The sequence below is a fragment of the Marmota monax genome, unplaced genomic scaffold, assembly GCF_021218885.2.
Source record: "Marmota monax isolate L192 unplaced genomic scaffold, Marmota_monax_Labrador192_F-V1.1 WCK01_AAM20220418_F8-fsc00199, whole genome shotgun sequence".
Lineage (NCBI taxonomy): Eukaryota > Metazoa > Chordata > Mammalia > Rodentia > Sciuridae > Marmota > Marmota monax.
This window is the reverse complement of record NW_026694340.1, coordinates 3,121,888-3,139,480: the sequence shown is the minus strand read 5'-3', so window position 1 is coordinate 3,139,480 and position 17,593 is coordinate 3,121,888. Positions and strand designations below refer to the sequence as shown.

The window sequence follows — 17,593 nt, the reverse complement described above, 5'->3', positions numbered from 1 at the left end:
ATAGAACAGGGATCCTCTCGAAGCAGCCCGGGGCCTTGAAAATTAGATCTCAGGCTCCAGTGTTCCAGAAAATCATTAGTCACTGTTTTCTCTCTCAAGATGCTACATGAGGAATTTCTTTCAGAATTTAGTGCCAGGAAGAGCTTTGTCTTTGCCAGAGGGATTGGCCAGCTTCCTCTGCTTATGGCAAGAGCATTATAATACATCTTATTTCCCTTTTTGCCCAAACTGCCAGGAAGCATTGTTCAAAACAGACGCCAAATCTTACCAACCCTTTTAGACTTTAGGGTTGGCTTCCTCCACTGCTATATACAATATGTCATGATTTCTGCTTTGTATGTATAGATTAACAGCATATCTACCTTTACATCTCTTTAATGGAAAGAGGCAAATTATAAGTAAATTAAGTTAAAGCTTACAAGTATTTTATATTTATATTTCCTTCCCTTGTTTTCTTAAAATATCCGAAGGAGTAATCTGAAATATTTATGCAAATTTATCTGGCTACAACTTTGAAACTTCATGCACAAGGCATGACTAAGCGAGGGCAACTTCCAGAAGAACAGGAAGGCATTTCTGCCTCTGTCCTCCTCTCTTGTGGGCAGCTGTCTCACAACTGTTGTGAACTGGGATTCTCCACGTACCTCCTTCTGCCTTCCTCGTTAGTCTGGGGGCAGAGTGAATTATGTCAGGGCTTTACCCTGTTTAAGATCTAACCTCAGATATATTGAAACATTTCCCCCAGACAGTTGTGAGAGTCCTAACAACATTCTGTTCCCAGCTGGAGAAAAGGAACAGTGGGAATTTTCATTCCCAGGTTACAGATGGCAGCACTGAGGTGCCCTTGATAAACTCATTCAGTGAGTTCTGCCTTCTGGCTTTTCCCATCCATTCCTAGTTATTGATTACTGCCCTTGAGCAAAAGAGTGAAATCAGGTGCTTAAAAACACAGGCTTTGGAGCTAGACTTCCTGGTTCACGTCTCTTTACCTCGAACCACTGTATGCTTAACTACTGTGTGACCTTCAGCAAAGTACTTAACCACTCTGTCTCAGCTTTCTCACCTGTAAAATACAAAAAGTAGTAGTATCTACCACCCACAGTTGTTACAAGGACTAAAAGATTAAATATGGGAAAATGCTTAGAATATATAGAAAGCATTCATAAATGTTGGCCACTATTATTACTTCTTTAAAAAAATTTTTTTTAATATAATTCTTACTATTGCTGTAGGGGTTACAGTGGACAAGTGACTTTTGGAACCTCACGATTGTCACATTACGGGGACCCTTTCATCTTCTACTCAACATCAGTGGGCCTTTTTGGCAGCCTGCTGCTCTCTTGACCTCTCTCGTCCTCCTTTTCCTTCCCAGTTTTCTTGATCAGCTTCATTCACCCCATTCTCCCTCATAATCTGACGATTCCAGCCAGATGTGGTGGTGCACTCGCACAATCTTAGCTACTCGAGAGGCTGAGGTGGGAAGATTGCAATTCCAAGGCCAGCCTGGGCAACTTAGCAAGACCCTGTTTCAAAAAAAAAAAAACTTTTTTTTTTTTTTTAGAATGGCCAAGATGTGGTTCAGTGGTTAAGTGCCCCTGGGTTCAATCCCCTGTACAAAAAAAAAAAAAAAAAAAAATCTATATGTTAATGAGGTGGGGCTTTGGTAGGTAATTAGTGTTAGATGAAGTTATGAGCAGTGGGGCCCCATGAGGGCATTGGTTTTATAAGAAGAGAGAGACTGGAGCTACCACATTTGCTCTGTCTCACCATGTGAGACCCTGCACCATATTATGGTGCAGCAAGAAGACCTTCACCAGATCCCCACCACCCCCGTGTTCTTGGATTTCCCAGCCTCCGAAACCATGAGCCAAGCTCCTATTCTTTATAAATTACCTAGTCTCATGCATTTTGTTATAGCAGCAAAAAATAGACTAAGACACCTGTTAATGGATGGGGCCTAGAGAGCCTATAACCCAAGAAATAGCCTCATGTCTGGGGACGGCTGATAACTGACAACTGCCTATTTGGGAGGTGGATTGCTGGGTTCCTGGGAAATTTTCAGAACACAGATGGGAGAGCCAGGAAGAGACTCTCAGGATACTGGGAGTATCTCTGGTGACTTCATATTTGTGAAACTGAACACTGATTGTGGGCATATCACTGAAGGTTCAGTATCCTCACCAACTATCTCCAGTTTTACTGGGACCCAGAGACAAAGGTGCATGTGAGTGAATAGGTGGAGGAAAACTTTGTTACTCATGGTCCAGCTTGATGTTAAGGATCTTCCAAAGCCCTGCTCAGATAGGAAACAGTGACTGACAGAGAAGTTCTGTGTACTGGATACATGGAAAGGCATTAAGCATGTACCAGGGAGGAGAGCACTCTTGTTCAAAGAACTATGGCACATCCAATCACCATGTGCAGTGATTGTGCCTCTCACCCTAAGCCTTTGATGAGAAGGTGAACTGAATTTTGCCACCAAGGCCTGGTACCTTGCCCTCTTTGGAGTGGAGACACACTATTCTCCCAACATGTCACCTTCATGGCATGTAACTTACTGCTGCTGAGCCAGCACCTTGCATACCTCCTGTATTAATCTGTTTTCCATTGTTGTAACAACATGTCTGAGGCTGGGTAACTTATAAAGAAAAGCGGTTTAAGGTAGGTACAATGGTGCATGCCTGTAATCCCAGCAGCTCAGGAAGCTAAGGCAGGAGAATCCTGTGTTCAGAGCAACACTTAGCAACTTGCAAGGCCCAAAGCAACTCAGTGAGACCCCATCTCTAAATAAAATATTTTTTAAAAAATGGCTGGGGATGTGGCTCAGTGGTTAAGCACCCCTGGGTTCAATCCCCGGTACAAAAAAGAGGAGAGGTTTAGTGAGCTCACAGTTTGGCTGAGCATTCAAACAGCATGGCTCTGGCTCTGGTGGGAGTATATATGAAAGAGAGAGATCACATGCTAAGACAAGAAGCTACAGAGGGGCCAGTATTTCTTTTTTATAAAAACTTCTTCGAGAACTAACCAGGGTCCCAGAAAACTAAATTCCTTTCAGAGGGCAGTGACCCAATGATCTAATCACTTTGCATTAAGCCTCATTGCTCAAAGGTCCCACCATCTCGTAATACCACCACACTGGGGACCAGGCTCCAACACACAAACCCCTGGGGGACACATTCAAACCATATCCAAACCATTGCACATTTTCACCTCTACCAGGAAAGACTATATGGTGTCTGGCTTGGTCAGCCCTCCATGCATATCTACTGAATCAAAGCCGAATGTGTCCTTCTAGGCAATTGAAAGTTAATTTTATGGAGGAATGTTTTAAGATTTTCATAGCCTCCCCCCTCCCCCGCATATAATTGAGACACCCTAGGGTATTTCAAGACTAGAACTGATCTGCACTCTCATATACCTTTTACCCTTTCCCCTCTGTGGTTTCTCTAATAGTTGGATTGGAAACAGACTGAATCGCCAAAATAAACCCTCATGTTCCATAAGCAGGAAAGAGGGATTTAAGTTGGACTTCCTTAAGTACTGGCAGCTACATTCACACTAGGGGCTCTTACCCAATAAAAAGTTCCTTCTGGGATTTGTGAAAGAAATAGGTTTGGGGTTGGCAGTGACTCGTGGCCTGGTGTGATTACATATGTTGCCTTTTGCTGTTGGGGTTGATTTCCTCTAAAGCAGACCCCGCCAAAGAGTATCAGTGGTGCCCAGTCTACCAGCCAGGGGAAGATGTTCTCTCAGAGTCAGGTGGCTGCGCTTTGGAAAGACCTGTGATTTTTCAAATGCAGCCACTTTGGCTACCGATGTCAGATCCACCTGCCACTTCTGGCCTGCCTAGGTCTGGATGGGCCAATGAGAAAGTTCTTTCTTGAACTCTCCTCTTTGGAACCCTAGAAGTGTAGAGTCTGCCCAAAGGGCTGGGCTCTGGAAGTTACTCATGTAAAGATGTGTTGGGTCGGGGATGTGGCTTAGTGGTAGAGCCTTTTCCTAGCACACAGAAGGCTCTGGGTTCCATCCCTAGCACCTATACATGAATGAAAAAAGGAAAAGAAAAGATACATTAATGCTATTGTAAGGGTGGTTTACAGGATGGGGCCAGTGACTAACTGAGGAAACTCTATGAGGCTGGGTGGCCCATGCAGATAAGGAGCACGCAGCACTGTAGGTAGGAATTCATACGTGCTGATGGCTTTTTTTATCTGATCTGAATTTCCTAATTAGAAATTGCCTTGAATCTTCTAGAAAGTATTTGTTCCTTATCGAGCAAAGTTAGAAGGCTGGCAAATTCCCTCCCTTCTCAGGCTAGGAGGTATGGTTTAATTTGGACTGCAACTATGGACCCGTAAGGAATGGTTTATGGCACGGGGAAGGTATTTTGAATCTCTTGGGTTCACAGATCACAGGAGTTATGAAGTAAGGGCTTCTGGAGAGTATCTTCTCTCACAATGAGGATTAGAGCTTTCATTTGGTACCTGACCCTGTGCAGTGCCCAGAAGACAGGGATCCCCAGTAAGACCGAAAGAATTTCTATTTCAAGGGTAGAGACCTATACATGCACCAACAGTTAAAGGTTAACCAAATAAACAAATGAGAAGCTTATTAAGTGCAATTTAATCCTTTCCACACCCCGTGAGGTAAGCACTATTATTATCCCCATTTAACAGATGAGGAAACAGGAGCAAAGAGAAGTTTAGTGACTTCACCACGGTCACAGGATGATAAATGTCGGAGCTGGAATTTTCTTGCAGATAGCCTGGCTCCAGGGTCTGTATTTTTAATTAACCTCCAAGTCAAAGACCTCTCGAGAGCTCCTGAAGGAAGATGGGGTCTCTGAGAGAATAGGTACCCTACTCTGGATATTTCATATACCTGGGATGTGACCTCAGCCTTCTGGAGAAATAGCAGTTTATTCCTGGGATGGACCAGCTTGAACTGTGTGATTGGGTAAAAGGAGAGAAGAAAGCCAGGAAGAAGTGTAAAACGCCCTGTGTCTATTCATGACTTCCCCACCCCACCCCTACTCGCTCCCTCCTGGTGTCCTATTCTTCTGGGTATCTCCCTCTCCCTTCCACCAGGCCATCTCACCAGCAAAAGAGAGGAAGAGAATGAGCTATCTAAATAACTTTTCCCAAAAGAGCTATAGGTGGTGTTTTCTTTTTAAAGTTAAGCTCCTTGAAGTATAATTTATATACAGTAAAACTCATTCTTCTTAGCTGTCCCATTCTATAAACTTTTATGTACATTTTAAAAATTGTAGTAAAATACTCACCGCATAAAGTTTACCATCCAAATGATATTTAAGTGTACAGTTCGGTGGTATTAAATACACTCACGATGTTGTAAAACCATCACCACCACCCTCCTGCAGTACCTCATATAAGTAGAATAATACACGATTTGTCCTCTCTGTGTGTGGCATGTCACTCTGCACATTGTCTTCGGTTCCCCTGTGTTGTAGCACATGTCAGAATTCCCTTCCTTTTTGAGGCTGAACAACATTCCATTTTATGGATAGAACATAATTTGTTATCCATTCATCCGTGAATGGAGATTTGGATTGTTTCCACCTCTTTTGGCTATTGTGAATATGTTGTATGAACTTTAATGTGCAAGTTCCTGCTTTCATTTGCTTGGGATGTATATATATTCCAAGGATTGGAATTGCTGAGTCACATGACAAAGTCAGTTAACTTTCTGAGGCTGCTCCATCCATACTGTTTTCCAAAATGGCTACATTGTTATGCATTCCCATCAACATTCTGGCTTCTCCATATCCTGGCCATCACTTGTCACTTTGTTTTTTGATCACAGCCATCCTAACGTTTATGAAGTGGTACCTCCTTATGGTTGGTTCTGTGAGTTTGATAAACATACCCATCATATAGCCATGGAGGTGATATTTTAGGAGGAAACCAATCTACACAGATGTACTGTTTTGAAAGCTAACTTGTTCTTGGGTTTCAAGGAAGAGATTTCAAGAGAGAAGGTGAATCATGAGGTAGCTAAACCTTCCCAGACTCAGGTATCTGAGACCTGAAGCTGGACAATGCTGCAAGGAATGGATTAAAGGCCAAAGTCATGGGAGCCTGTGTCCTTGGGACCTTGTCTAGACAACTAGACCCAGATGAAGGTGACAGGAGCCAGGGATCAGAAACCAGCAGTTTGTTACTAGCTATCCATGACTTCTCACGTGTTTTAAAAAATTCTCTGGTTGTCCAGGCACCATGGCACGTGCCTGTAATCCCAGCTGCTCGGGAGGCTGAGGCAGGAGCGTGGTGAGTTCAAAGCCAGCCTCAGCAGAAGCAAGGCGCTAAGCAACTCAATGAGACTGTCTCTAAATAAAATACAAAATAGGGCTGGGGATGTGGGTCAGTGGTCGAGTGCCCCTGAGTACAATCCCTGGTACCCCCCCACCCCCACCCCAAGCCAAAACAAAATAATTGGTTGAAGTTTATAATGGTTTCACTGGTTAAGAATTCCCTCAGCCTTCTGGAGAAATAGCAGTGAGGACTCAGGTGACTGAGGGACCGAGGACAGTCTGGAACCTGGCCTGTATGAGGTAGGCTTACTTACTTTAGCTTGCTTTGAAGATCAAGCTAATATCCATCCCCCATGAACCCATCCTCCAGTTTCAGCAATTATCAATGTACTGATGTGGGTTCATCTAACTCTCATCTTTTCTTTCCTTTTTTCTTTTTTTTGTCCAGAGTATTCCAAAGCAAATCCCAGTGTGTCTGTCAATCAGCTTTTAATTTCTGTAACAAAATACCCAGGAAAAGCAATTTTAAAAAACAAAAGGTTTATTTTGGCTCCGTTTTGGAAGTTTTAGTCAACAGTCAGTTGACCCTGTTGCTTTTGGATCTAAGGCAAGGCAGCACCTCAGAAAACAAAAAGAGAAAGAGACCAACATTCCCTGATCTCTTTCAAGGGCATGCCCTCAATGATCTAAACCCTCCCACTGTGTCCCAACTCTTAAAATTCCCAGCACTTCCCAACACCAAGCTGGAGATCAAGCTTCAACACCTGGGACTTTGAGAACATTCCAGACCCAAATTGTAGCATCTGGAGACCTGACATGTCACTTGCAAATATTTTATTCTATATCTCTCACCGATTACAAGTTTTTCCTCTGCATAACTGTAGTGTCATTGTCACACCTAAGAAGAATATGGATATAATATAATTTCCGTCCAAAGTCAGATTTCTTCATATGTCCCTCAAATACATCATCTCAACATAACATTATCCAGACACCCTCTGGTCATGTCCTGAAAACCATCCCATGTCCTCTAGTCTGAGGGGCCCATAATTCCTTCTGGGGTATAATAGCTATAAGCACCTATAGTGGGAGAGTGGCCTCCCCCTGCCACCATGGGACATGGGGTGAGCTGATATACCCAGTGGCCGGCAACAGGTGAAGCTGCATCAGGGAGGAGCCGGGAGGGAAGAGGAGCAGTAGTCAAGGTGTCATGCAGTGCTGTGGTCAGGAGCACAGACTTTGGAGTAGGGTAGCCCTGTGCAGGTCCTGGCTCTGGACCTCAATGGTTGTGCAAGTTTGGGCAGACTCCATGAGCCTCCATTTCTTCAGCCATAAACTAAGGATATATAAGAGTACCCACTTCACATTAAACCCTGCTCCTAAATGCACTACCTTATTGTTAAGGACTCAGTGTCATCAACATGGTCATTCATCATCATAATCATACTGAGGTGGTGATTGTTATCCTGATGAAGATCCTGAGTGCCTCATCTCCTGGCTGTCCCCTGGGCCTGGCATGGCCTGGGGAAACCTAGATTATAAGGAAACCCAATTATATGGAAAGTGGTCCCTCTTAGAATACCAATATTGTTTTGATGCCAAAGTGTGATGCCCAAACCCAGAAATTCTGGCACTCTCTGTGCCTTGCAAAACCCTGGGACCTCTATGTCCTTGTGGGGGATACCTTTTTACAATGTCATTGCTGATAAGGGAAGGCACCAAAGAGTTCCTTCAAAGGGCCCTGTCAGCTTCTTTCCCAGCTAATTCTGTTCAAACCCAAGTATATGACTTGGGTTTGATAAAAATAACAGGCCAAAGGTGTTATTCCCAAATATTAATTGAAATCATTATTTTGATTTCTCTAGGGACACACAGAAAGGGAGGGGATCGGTTGGCATTAGAATAGTCTGCTACCCAAATGGGAAACATTTTAGGGGAGCTCACCCAGATATTCCCCCATGCTGGTATGGGGAATGCTAAAGGAAGGAGCACTTTCCAAGCAAATGACACCAGAGGTGAGAAAATCCACAGCACTTGGGTAATAAAGAAATGACAAGTAGGCTGTGTAAGAAAAACACTATTGTATTGAGCCTGAAGGTCAGTCCTTCTGCAACAGACTTGTAATCCAGGGGAACAGGGCTACAAGTTCTAGTGTGTCCAGAATAATCCTGGTGTTTCTTTAGAGTTCCAAACCCTCACTGAGTTCTCCTGACCTCCCCAGGCATCTTGGCAACTCATTGGCTCTTCTGGCCAAATCCTGATATCTTCCCATCTCACATACCAATCTTCTAAACAGGACTCAGAAAGAACTTTCACCTCTAATGCCCAAATGGGTTCAAAGGAGTCTATCAGGATGGCCCCAGGCATGATCAAGCAAGACCCCCAGCCCTGGCCTCTTCCCCAGCCTGCTTCCCTCATGGGTTGGAATCTCATGTCCTCCCCACACCAACTCCATCTGTATGCCCAGCTCTGTCCAGGCCCCTGAGACCTCCCTCAGCAGAAATGAGAAGCCTGGGAGTCTAAACTTGGAATAACTGGCACCTGCCCTCTGGTCTTTAGTTCCCCCTCAGTCTTGATGTTCTCCTTGGTGAAATGGACATGATCATTTCTACCTCGAAGGACCTTCACAAGCATCTGAGTAGCACACTGCACCTATTAGAATCAACATCCAAACTAATTCCAGCCTGCATAACAAATGACTGTGTGCTATACTTCAAAACGTTTTTTCTTCTCATTCTGAGACTTTTCTTGAGAAGAGAGGGAGGGAGGGCAGGAGGGACACTGTTGTAAACATATGTGTTGTCACTTGAAGAGAGTTCAAGCTGGTTTGCATTTCTAAGATGAACCTTCAAATGTCTTGCAAGGTCTTTGCTTCCTGATTAGGCAACATGCGTAGCAATTAGCCACTTCTCCTTTGGGGCCAAACTGTCTAGAAGACCTACTGGCGCCTAATAAGGAGGCATGAAAGACACTCTTTGGGGGACAATTCTACTTAATGTTGTCTGCTTTTCATTTAAACAAGTCATTTGTTTTTATGCAAAATGGATTGCTGGGTTACTTCAGTGACTCAGTACCCTGCATAAATAGGGGCAAAACCAGAAGATTCTGCTCACAGGCATCCCTGGTTTGAGAAAGGGAAAACCTATGCCCACCCTGCCACTCTGCCTCTGTTATAGGATGAATTGATGCCTTTCCCCCCAAGCCCCAGTTGCTATCACTCCTGCTCAGGGATTTGTGAGCCTCTAGAGAGCTAATGGCTTGGTTGTTTTCTAAATCCTCAGGATGCCTACAAAACAATTTCTTCCAGGAAATGAAAACAAAAAGACTTAAAAATAATGTCAACAGCCATGCTCTCTCAGCCTTTTATGGCTCTTTGCTGTTAGGAAGATGCAGTTCCAGCCACTGTGGCTTCTAGAACCCAAACAACAACCCTGTGAGGGAGGTAGAATGAATATTCTGTCCACCCTACCCTAAGGATGGGCAGAGTGAGGCTGAGTGGGTGGAGTGACACAGGCAGAAAGTAATAACACTGGAACTGGAATCCTTACTTTCTGACACCCTGGACTCCAATCCTGGTTCTCTCAACTTTACGTTTGGGAGCTTGGAGAAGTCCAAAGTCCTTTGAGCCTTAGTTTTCTCATCTATATAACAGAGGAGTTAGGAACGCCTGCATGTAAGGGAAGATAAGATGAAATGGGACGTGAATCTCCAGGGTGGTGACCAGCATGGAACAGAGGGGTCAAGAACTTCTGCCTCTATTCACACTAAAGCAGCCCTGCCTGGCATTGCTGACTGGCGCGCACCGCGCATACGCAGCCCATGGTTACAGTCAAAAAAACAAAACAAAAAAAAAGCAAACCAGGCGGAATCAGATGCAACCTCTAAGAATATGTATGATGGGGTATTGTCACGATTGTGTCCACGAAAAAAGGATTTTGCCAGTATAATTAATGTTACTCAAACAGATGCCTTTAAATTTATCCAAAGAGAATTTATCATGAGGGTTAGAACTCTCTGCTTCAGCCCCTGGCTTCTGGGGATGGAGAGGCGCTGGAGATTAAATTTAGTCACCAGTGGCCAGTCATCTTATCAATCATGCCTATACAATGAAACCTCAGCAAAAACTGAAAATGATGAGGTTTGGGTGACCTAGTGCTAAATCCTCAGGGAGGGTGGGTGTTAGAGTCTGTAAACAAGTCAGGATGGCGCCTGGCAAAGGTGGGAGGGTGATGAGTTCAACTCCATGGGGACAGGTTCCTCTACTGAAGATCCTTATGTGCCTCTTCATCTGGCTGTCCATGTGTGTCTTTTATAATAAAATGTGATTGTCAGTATTGAAAAGGGAGATTACCCAGGTGTGCCTGACCTAATCTCATGAGTCCTATCAACATGAATCTAGAATGAGAAAAAGATGAAATCAGAGAGATTTACAGAGTGAGAACCTTTACAGGGGGCCAAGTGGCCAGGAACTGTGGACAGCCTCCAGGAGCTAAGAGGAGTTCCTGGCCATTAACTAATAAGAACAGGAAGGCCTCTTTCTTTCAACCGCAAGGACTTAAATTCTTCCAACAGCTATGTGAGCTTGTAAAAGCCCCCCTGAGTCCCTAAAAGGAACACATTATGCCACCACCATGATACAACCTTGTGAGACTCTGAACAGAAGATGCAGAGTTTTGACCTAAAGTTTTAAGCTTCTGGGACTGGGGTGAAACCCAGGAGTAGAGTGCTTGCCTAGTGTGTGCAAGGCCCTGGTTTCCATCCCCAGGATCACTAAATAAATAAATAAATAAATATGAGAGAGAGGGAGGGAGGGAGGGAGGGAGGGAGGGGGAGAGAGAGAGAGAGAGAAAGAAAGAAAGAAAGAAAGAAAGAAAGAAAGAAAGAAAGAAAGAAAGAAAGAAAGAAAGAAAGAAAGAAAGAAAGAAAGAAAGAAAGAAAGAAAGAAAGAAAGAAAGAAAGAAAGAAAGAAAGAAAGAAAGAAAGAAAGAAAGAAAGAAAGAAAGAAAGAAAGAAAGAAAGAAAGAAAGAAAGAAAGAAAGAAAGAAAGAAAGAAGTTTTAAGCTGCCAAATCAGAGGTAATTTGTTATACATCAGTAGTAATCAAATACAAAGACAAGGTCAATACAGGGTAACTGTGTGTTATTGACAGCTCCCAACAAATTATCCCAGAACTAATGGTTCAAACAACAAACATTTATCATTTTGTGGTTTCTGAGAGTTAAACATGCAGGCAGGGCTTAATTGGATGTCTCTGCCTCAAATTCCTTCACCTAGATGTCCTCATGGCTTATTCCTTCTCTTCATTTAGGTTTCTGCTCCAGTGGCATCTCCTCCAAGGAAACTGGCTGGTCATGCTAGCATTTGTCACTCTGTCTCCCTTGTAGCCACTTAAATTTCTTTACTTGTTAGGGTTATGTTGTGTCCCCCACAAAATACAAATGGGAAGCCTTAACTTCCTGCTGCATAGAAAGGTGTTCTTATCGGAAATTGAGTCTTTCTAGATATAATCAATTAAGATAAATTCTCACTGGATTAGGGTGGATCCTAACCCAGTGATTGGTGTTCACATAAGATGAGGGAATTTAGACACAGAGGCAGACCCAGGGAAAATGCCCTGTGATGACTCAGGAAGAAAGTAAATTGGTGAGTCTACAAGTCAAGGATTGCTGGCAACCACCAGAAGCTAAGAGAGAGGTAAGCAAGAATCCTCCTTTAGTGCTTTTAGAGGGAACGTAGCCCTACCAATACCTTGATGTTAGTCGTTTGGCCTCTAGAATAGTGAAATAAACTTCTGCTGTTTTAAGCCACCAGATTTGTGGGGTTTTGTTATAGCAGCCACAGGGAACTAATACATGTTTATTACTACCTTCTCTCTCTCTCTCTCATTCTCTAATTCATGATTTATGGTTTATAATCTATATTCCCCCATTGAAATGCAAGTTTCTTGAGAACAACTGGCTTCTTTATTGGTTTGTTTGCACTGGAATCTCCTGTACCTAAATCAGTGCTGGGAACCGGACTTACTAAAAATGTGATATGTGAATTGATAAATATTTACTTATTTATCAATTTGTGCACGTGGTACTAGGATGGAACCCAGCTAGACAAACACTCTACCACTGAACTATATCCCCAACCTTGATTAATATTTATTTACTAAAATAATGTCCACAATATAATTACTCTGCAGTAAGCCACATTCCCCTGCAGTTAGAAGGATTAAGAAAGAAGTAGGACAGGTTGACTATTTCAATATGAATTTTTATTTTTACTTTATTTTATTTTCTTCAATGCTGATGATCAAACCCAGGGTTTGATGCTTGCTTGTCAAGCAATCTACCACTGAGCTACAGCCCCATCCCTAAATTTTTTATTTTTACATCTCAGAAGATGCCAAGATTTCAGGAAGGAGGGAAGTGTTGAACTTCAATAAAATAATTACTTAGTTATGAATATGATAAAGGAATAGAACCATTTAGATTTATATTATGTAGCCTACTACTGTATTACCATAACATATTTGTGAACTCCATTTCACTGGATGCCTGTTTGGGGAACAAGTTCTAGTTTCACTGAAAACAAGGAAAGAAGAACTAAGCAGGGGAACCCTTAAAGTTAATTATGAAAGAAATTGAGTCAAGATTCTGGCTCTCTGGGGCTCCTTTGAGACCCTGATTAAAGCTCAGGGCACAGACAGAAGTGCCTATTCATGCAAAATCTCATGTGTTTTGAGAATTTCCTGCAGCCAGGTTAAGAGCTCTTGTTCTAAAGAATTTTTTCAAAGTAAGTTCATTTTCCTGACTGAGAATGACCTCAAGCCTCTTATCTGAACTCTGCTTTCCTTTTGCAGGGGGTAAGATGGGGGCTGTGTGTAGACACTAGTGCTGAACACTGTTTCATGAGGTTGTGGGGAATAAAAATAGTTAGATCTTATTAAGAAAAATGAACTCATTTGAATGCAAAACTAATAATCTGATATGATTGTTCAGCATCTTTATCCCAAGGTTCTCAAAGTGCTTGGTTTTTTGTTTGTTTGTTTTGGGTACTCAGCTTTGAGCCCAGGGGGTGCATAACCACTGAGCCACATTCCTGCCCCCTCTTTTTCAATTTTTAATTTTGAGACAGGGTCTCACTAAGTTGCTGAGGCTGGCTTTAAACTCATGATTCTCCTGCCTTAACCTCCTGAGTTGCTGGGAATACAGGTATGCACCACTACAGTCAGCAAGTTGCTTGTTTTTCAGCAACCATAAACAAACCCCAGAGGGATGCTGGAGATCTGTGTAAGAGCCCTAAGAGTCCTGCTCAATGAATTTTCATGGAATACCAGGTATCATTAATTAGCCCATAGACTGATCAGAGATGACTGACATAAGAAGAGTAATGGTACTGGCTTTGGGATCAGACTGGACTTCCCACCTCTCTCATTGACAACCTGGGTGACCTTGGGCACATTGCATAACCAGCCTAAGCCTCAGTTTTCTGACTATAAAATGGAAATAATAATCCCTTTAAAGGATATCTTGATCTGTTTTCTGCTTTTACAACAGAATACCACAGACTGGGTAAATGATAAGCAATAGAAGTTGTATTTGGCTTGTGATTCTAGAGACAAGGAAGTCCAAGAGCATGGTGCCAGTATGTGGAGAGGCCATTTCATGACGTATCACAACATACTGGAAGGGTCAGCACACATGGCAAAGAGGAAAATCAGGCTGACCACGTCCTTTTAATAAGGAACCCACTTCTGCAATAACTAATCCTGTGATAACAGAATTAATCCATTTATGGGGCACAGCCCTCCTCACCTACTCACCACTTAAAGGTCCCACCTCTCAATACCATTGTATTCAGGATTAAGTTTCCAACACATGAATATTGGGCTGGGGACATGTTCAAGCCCTAGCTGGCAGTGTTGTGGGAATTAGGAATGATGCATAACGAGCACTTGGCACTGAAGCACTCCGTGAATGGTAGCTATTATTGCTGCTGCCATTGTTAATATTATTAAAATTGACAATGCCTTACATTTTGTAATGTATAACCCATATCTGGCTATGCATCAGATGTATCTGAGAAGCAGTGAAGACAAATTCCCAGGCTCCACCCAAGACCTACTGAATCACACTTTCTTGGAATAGGGCCCAAGTGTGCCTGGAGTCTGCAGTTTGAAGCTTCAGACCCACCTTGCTCCCTTGTCCACCCTGAGATGGGTCCCTGGAGACTTACCATGGTTGGGTCTCATTTGACCTTCCTGAAGATCACGGTGGATTAGCCACGTCCCTCATGCAAAATGATGTCCCTCAAGCTCCTTTCACATAGCTTCTGCATGCAGCTTTCTCTCTCTCTCTCTCTCCAGAGACAGAGAACTCTTCCCTCCACCAGCCCCTCTTTGTCTTTGAGATTATTTTTAAATGCACCCAGGATTTTATTTTAATCAGGTATGGTAAGATGACAGATGTGGGGCACTCTTGCCCCTCCCAAGCACACTGTGCCAGGATTCTGAATCTTTCTCTCACTTTCCTTTTTAATAAAATTCCTGCTCACTTGCTCACCTCAGCAGCAATCATGGTGTTCATTCTTTGACTTGGAGGAACATGAACCTGATCCCAACTCCTGCTGGGACAGTTCTTATCCCAGGAACCACTCAGCTGACCCAGAAAGACCTCCTCTACACACTACAGTCTTCAAAAGCAAAGTGCATTATTACCAGTGACACAGTGGCCCAGCAATGGATGGTATCTAAATGTGAAAATGTCCACTCCAAGCTAATTGTGTCTCTAAACTCCAGAGAGGGTTGGGAACACCTCAAGGAGATGATGAAACATGCCAGTGACAGCCACACCTGTGTGAAGACAAAACACCCTGAGATGATGGCAATTTACTTTACCAGTGCAAGAACTGGACCTCCTAAATTGATCATACACACCCACAGCAGTTTTGGTTTAGGATTATCTATAAATGGAAGATTCTGCCTGGATTTGACACCCTCGGATATGATGTGGTATACCTTAGACACAAGCTGGGTAAAATCTGCATGGAATAGTTTCGCTTCTCCAAGGATCCAAGGAACATGCATATCTGCACACCATTTGCCCATTTTGGGTCAATTTCCATCTTACAAACACTCTCCAAGTTTCCCATCACTATTTTCTGTTCAGCACCTACTGAATACCAAATGCTTATACAGAATGATACATGCAGCTATAAATTCAAAGCTTAAAGCAGTGCATGAGTGCTAGGGCGCTAGTCATTCCAGAAATGATAAAACAATGGAAAAATAGGACCAGCCTGGATATCTATGAAGGGATACAGACAGAAACAGTGCTAATCTGTGGAAATTTAAGAGAATGAAAAAATAAGCCTGGCTCAGTGGGAAAACCTTCTCCTGCTTTTGATGTTAAGATTTTAGATGAAAACGGCAATATTCTGCCTCCTGGACAAGGAGATATTGGAATCCAAGTTCTTCTACCTAACTGACCATTTTGCCTTTACTCATTATGTAGATAATTCCTCAAAAATAGCTTCAACTCTATAAGACAACTCCTATGTCACAGGTGACAGAGGGTGTAGGGAGAAAGATGGCTATTTCTGGTTTGTTGCAAGATCAGATGACATCATATTATCCTCTGTTTACTGCATTGGGCCATTTGAGGTAGAAAGTGCCTCGATGGAGCACCCTTCCTTTCAGAGTCAGCTGTTGTCAGCAGCCCTGATGCAGTAAAGACTATTATTGTTTTGAACCCTGATTACAAGTCACATGATCAAGAACAACTGAAAAATGAGATTATGGAGCATGTAAAAAAAAAAAAAAGAAACAAAGTATAGAACCTTACAAATATCCCAGAAAGGTAGAATTTATTCAAGAGCTGCCAAAGACAGATAGTAGGAAGATAAAAAGACATGAACTAAGGAAGAAATTCAAATTCATTTCAATTCATTCCATTCTCAAAGTCCATATAAAACAAACATGGTATCTATAAATCTGTAGAAACCAAAAGTTTAGGAAGAGGTGATTTTTTTTTAATGTGGCAGCATCCTTATAAAATGTTGATTTTTAAATATTTTGTAATTATGACATCAGAGGCTGAATTTTGAAATAAAATATTCAATAGGGGGAAAAAAAAGGATGACAGATGTGGAGAAAACCACCTCGAAAGAAAAGCCGGGCCACATGTGGAAGCACCAGGGGGGTCAAGAGAGGAAGACACGGCAGAGAGCAAGGGCCAGAGCTTTCCTGGGAAGGAAGGGGCAGGGCAGGGAAGGCAAGCTGAGCAAGGTGAGGATTGCACAGTTAAGTAATTCTTGCAGGTTTTGGGCTACAGATTGGTCCCTCGTTGTTTGGTGCCTGTCTTTGTAGTGATTTAGGGCAGGAGAACTATTGATTTGGAGTGTTAGAGTTAGATAAACTTATTGGTTGGGACATGGGATTTGGATTGGTTGGGTTGCATTCAAAAGGCATGTTTGAAGGCAAGCCATTTGCTGCCTTTAGAAATCAGCCAGACCTAGGACCACAATCTCTCCCTGGCCACCAAGGCCCACGGTGTTGAATAGGTGACGGCTCGACTTGGGGGCTTCTGAAGGCTCCCAGCAATCACTGCAGACTTCAGACAGGCTTTTCCCAGTATGACTTTCAGAGCGGGGCCCCAGAGGCTGGCTCTGTGGGACAGGCGGCATCCAAATCCAAATGTAGAAAGCCACTGTTTTCTGTGAGAGTCCAGATGCTTCTGGGCAAGCAGCTCTCCAGGAACCCTGGATTTATTTCTGGGTTTCCAGTCAAGCAAGATGCTTGGGTACCAAAAGCCAGGCATTTCCCCCAATGGCCTTATCTTTGATTCACATTCTGGTTTCCATCCGCCTTTCTGTCTCACATTCTGTCTGTTTTCTATCTCTCCCTTTGGCCTGTTAAGGAGCTCAGATTTGTACCTTCTGCATCTTTGTATCCTGATCTGCTGCTCAATATTGGCTGCTTGCCGTGGCTTCTGGATTGAAGGTGGACTTCAGCTTTGGGTGGGGAATTGGACATCTTTACAACCTTGGCACAATACCTGCTTCACAGAGTTCTGGACCATTCTAGGCAGTCCTTAGAGCAAGGAAGACAGTTCTAATTTGTGGGCTGGGCTTGCAGAAGTCTGTAATCATAGGAGCCCAGGCTGCTCAGTTGATGGGTACTGTGTTTGCTTGAAGATACTAGCTCCTGGCTAATAGGACACAGGGTCAGGGAATGTGAAGCCAGATGAAATGAAGACCTCATGGTAACTTCACCAGAGGAGGAAGGTGCAAACCCTAGATGGTCATCTCAAAGCAAGCTACAGGCCTAAGGAG

At 43.1% G+C, this 17,593-nt stretch overlaps 1 protein-coding gene and 1 pseudogene across 1 annotated transcript in view; both read left to right on the top strand.

Annotated features, from left to right (window-relative positions):
* The window catches only part of Col23a1 (collagen type XXIII alpha 1 chain), a 359,610-nt gene that overhangs the window by 85,862 nt on the left and 256,155 nt on the right, over window positions 1-17,593 (top strand). The gene's annotated exons all lie outside the window — the stretch shown is intronic.
* LOC131425063 (acyl-coenzyme A synthetase ACSM3, mitochondrial-like) lies at window positions 13,008-17,130 on the top strand (annotated as a pseudogene).